General features: G+C 38.2%; 1 protein-coding gene across 2 annotated transcripts in view; it reads left to right on the top strand.

The window, feature by feature from the left end:
* MARS2 (methionyl-tRNA synthetase 2, mitochondrial) overlaps positions 1-933 on the top strand; it is an 8,268-nt gene extending 7,335 nt beyond the window's left edge. Inside the window, exon 2 of one of the 2 annotated variants that reach the window (XM_011369218.2) lies at positions 695-933. The gene's annotated coding sequence lies outside the window, so the exon portion shown is untranslated. Of the gene's footprint in view, positions 1-32; positions 540-694 lie in introns of those variants that run through there. The other variant, XM_011369220.2, reaches the window with a different exon arrangement.
* The last annotated feature ends 3,309 nt before the right edge of the window (positions 934-4,242 follow it).

The raw sequence follows: 4,242 nt of genomic DNA, 5'->3' as shown, positions 1-4,242 counted from the left end.
TTTGCACACCAGTGTCTCTAAGATGTCTCTAGGTGAGAAATGGGTAAGGGACATCTTTGCTGATGCTGTTCCTGCTCACTGCGCTCCTTTCCAAACCACGGTTATGTTATTTGTCCAGACTACCTCTTATGGCTTGTTTTCCATTGGCCTGGCCTCTGCTGGGCAAATTAGAGTGGGGATTGGAGGCCCTTACCTCAACATTTAACCTTATTTTGTTATATATGTTGGCCCTCCTGTTAAAAAGAGGTTATTTTAGAAAACTTTTAAAAATCAAGGTCTTAGACTGGATGATTTTTGCTCATGTCTATATTTTTAGTTCTGAGAACACTGACTCCCTATACTTAGCTAATAGTTTGTTGTGCTTTGTAACATTACGTTTCAACCAGTAGATGGCTCTAGTCTCACATATTGAATTAACATTGAGGTTTCAGAATCTTTAGAATAAATTAGTTTTCTTTCGAATTTTGCAGAATTTAAAGAAAATTTTTATTGTTTTTCTTAAAATTAGGGATAACTGCAACCACTGCTGTTTTACAGAAAACAATCCTGGTTTTTTTAGACTACTGAAAAATGACATTTACTTAAATGTTTAGTAAGCTAATAAGTAAATTTATCAAGTTTGGACTATAAGTTATAAAGCTCTCCTGAGAGACTTGGTATGTTAAAATTTTAAACTTTTAGAACAGATTTAGAGGTATGATTTAAAAATTCTAGTTCAAAAGGGCAATTTTTTTTATATTAGTCTTAATTTTGTTATTCTCATACATAATTTACCATATATGATTTCTTTTGCTCAATCAAGGTCTATGACACAATATAGAAATTGCAGAATAATTATTATAAATGTTAATGCATTTACTTTTAAGGAGTTTTTACTGATAATTTCTTTTGCTCTTTTAAAGTATTAAAGTTTAAAAGTTTGTAAGTACCTTATTCAGATCTATTTTGTCACATTTGTTGAAGGCGATGGTGAAGGGAGGCAATGATCAATGCTTCAAGAATCTCAAACTAGATTTAGGGATCTCTCCAAGGCTCCATAAAAGAACATCACAGAAGATGTTAAGGTATCAATTTATACAATGATTACGACAGTGTAAGCCAGTGTTATTATCTCATAGATGATTGGACCACTAGGCCAAAATTTAAAATAACTTGCCTTGAAATATCCATTCTGCACTATGATCTGAACTATTGTGCTGCTAGTTCCCCCAGATTTATTCTATGTGCTGCTATTCAGCTCCAGTCTCTGTTTATAATCAGTGTGGTGAGAGATTTCTGTTTGCTTGGAAACACTGCTTAGGAAAGAATGCGTGAAGGCATTTTAAAGGTGAAAGGACTGTTTCTACAAATGTTCCTTTAGACCTTCATTATTTTTCATAATTGAATCCTGGGCTTTCCATAGGATATATTCCAGTTACCTGCTGGGATGACTAGGGTAGATTACTGGGGCCTAGGATGGAATGTAATATCTCCTAGGGCTTACAGAGCAGAATGGTGAAAAACGGGATGTTTACATGGATGAAGGAAAACAAGTCTTGGAAAATCAGCGGAATGATAAACTCTGCCTTGGAAGTACCCTTTTAGCAGTCCTACAGTTCCTATCATGAATGGAGAGGCAAGTGTCTTCCATTTAAGTAATCTTTCCTATGGCCTAGTGCTGGTCTACACAGTGAACCTTTGCTTGCTGGATGTTAATGGAGTTCCTTTTATGCAGTCTGTCATTTGTGTAGGCATGTAACTGGCTATCAGAATATCTGTGGTGCTGGAGGGCACAAGAAAATAGGGGAACCAAAGAGGAGAGGGCATAATTATTTTAAAAGACAAGAATAAGTCAGATCAAACCCACCACACTTCTTCGCTCAAAATAAAGATATTTTGAGCGAAGAAGTGTGGTGGGTTTGATCTGACTTATTCTGTGGTGATATGGAAGATGAACTAGTTGGATTCTCTGTAAGAGGTAAAGCAAATATCCTTTGGCTACTTGATATATTCAATTTAATCCAGCAGTTTAAGAATGGCAAGTGAAGGATAGGTAAAACTTAAAACTGAAGGGCATGCATTTCCAAGAGAGGGTATCCTAACCACTTATGGAAGATGATAAACTTATACATCTAAGAATGCCCCTACTGCAGAACTATTAATACCCTATCTGGCATCTTTGGATCCCATTAAAGAAGGAAGTTTCTCCCAAATACTACCCTTGAAGCTCTTAAATATACATTTTAGGTTATTCTTGGAGGCAGTGTAGCAGGAGATTATGATAAGAGCACTGGTCAGGTGTTCACAGGATGTCATAGTAATAACAAGATGTCAACTTGGTAGACTATAGTCCTATCTATGAAGTCATGCAAGTTGTGGGCAGTATACATGTTAAGGGGTACCTCTGTATTCTGGAGGGCTATTCCACAAGTGGACATATAGATTAGGCACCTCTGAAGTCAGAAGATCTCTGACTATATAGGGTCAAGAGTAGGCTGGAACAAGAAATAGAGACAACCTCTGATTTCACTGAAATATCAGTTATTCTGGAAATAGGCCTCATCATTTTTCTTAAGGACCTGTGTGACTATAAGAGCCGAGAAGAGCCTGCTAAATTGAGTATTAAGTTGATGCCAAGGTACTTGAGAAGGCCTAGGCTGGAACGTGGGCCTTGAGGCACAGGGCTTTTAAATTTTTTTTTTCCATAGTTGTACCTGTGATTGGGACATGGCTCTTAAGATTTGGCAAGTTCCAAAACCGAAGTAAAACCAGTAGTTGGTCAGGTTGTGAACTTCCAACCAGGATGACTTATAAAGTAGCTTGGGCAGCAGGTGGTAGTACGAAGCATTCAATAAATTCCTCCTTGGGCATATGGTAGGGTTTCCCGGCCCTCTGCCCTACCCGTAGTGCGTATGTAGTTGCAGTATTGGCCTGAATTATTGTAACCTTGAGTTTTGGGGTAAGCCATGCCTCTTAACTAAGAGTTAGTTCATAAAGCTGCTGTATGATAAACTATAATTGCCTCCTGGAGGTAATTTCTCCATAGTTCTACCAGATATAGAACAACTGTTCTTGTTGGTGAGGTCTGGGGTGCTGTAAACCTTGATGGGTCCTTGCTTTCTTTTGTCAGAGTGAATATCAGTGGACCTAAAAGGGTGTGGTCATACTGACAGCCATGTGTCTATTTTTGCAGCAAAGGTTTACTAGTTCAGAAAGCCTGGGGGGAGCTAGGGCACAGGAAAGGGTAACCAAGAGCACAGGTTAGGGGGATCAGTTCTAGAAGAAAGGCTTTGAGTCCCTAAGACAGAATAAAATATGTCATTTTAGCACAACACAGTTAGCCCTGCCCCTTCCTCATAAGAACTTTGGATAGTGTTGGTTAACTTTTATCAATAGTAACTTACCAAATATGGAAGTTAATATTGCTGGAAGGGCCACAACAGTAACAGCCAAGTTAATTAAGGTTAATTAGAGATTTTAACTTTCTGAGAAGAGTGTCTTTATTCTTTTTTGAGACAGAGGATAAAAGAAGCCTGGCCTAAGCTGCTTTCCTCTATCAGTAACTACTTTGAGCCAAGGGGAAGGGACTAACACATTCGGAGGTGAAATTAGCTTATTCTCTTTAGTGTTTAGTTAGTCCTGGATCACCCAGTGTAGAGCCTCTGAATTAAGGAGCCATCTAATAGGGAATTGTTGACCATATTTAAAATACCCTGCTTAAGATTATATCACATTCATCAATTTCTACTTATATTTCCTGATGAGGAAAGGTAATTGAGAAGAGCTACCCACCCAGTAGATATTAGGCCATATCTTCCTATGGCCTAGACAACTAGAAATAATATACTTTCTATTGTTCCTCTTCTCATCAATAGCTATTGGGAGATTCAGCCATACTTGGATCTTCAGCAAAGTAAGGTGAGGCTGTAGTATAGTAGTTCCATCCTTGGCTATGAACCGAATTTTACCCCCATTCACCTTATGACATAGTTTAACTCACCACAGATTTTAAGTCTACAATTTCTCACTTAAGAACAGGATGGTATGAGACGTCAAGATGTTTCAGGAAACCATGTGTGCCATCTGCAAGAAGAATATTATAGCTCCAAGGAGAGATGAACTCCACCTTCAAGTCATTAAGGATTTTGGGGTAAAACATTTGCAGAAGGCCTGGGTAGGCTGGAGGGACAGCTCTAGGAATAACTGTGGAAATGGACAATTCCACTTTTCTAACTGTGTGGTATGGTGAAAATGACACTAACT

The sequence above is a fragment of the Pteropus vampyrus genome, unplaced genomic scaffold (assembly GCF_000151845.1).
Source record: "Pteropus vampyrus isolate Shadow unplaced genomic scaffold, Pvam_2.0 Scaffold146, whole genome shotgun sequence".
NCBI lineage: Eukaryota > Metazoa > Chordata > Mammalia > Chiroptera > Pteropodidae > Pteropus > Pteropus vampyrus.
Note: the sequence above shows the minus strand (reverse complement) of the source record. Positions and strands in the feature narration are given on the sequence as shown.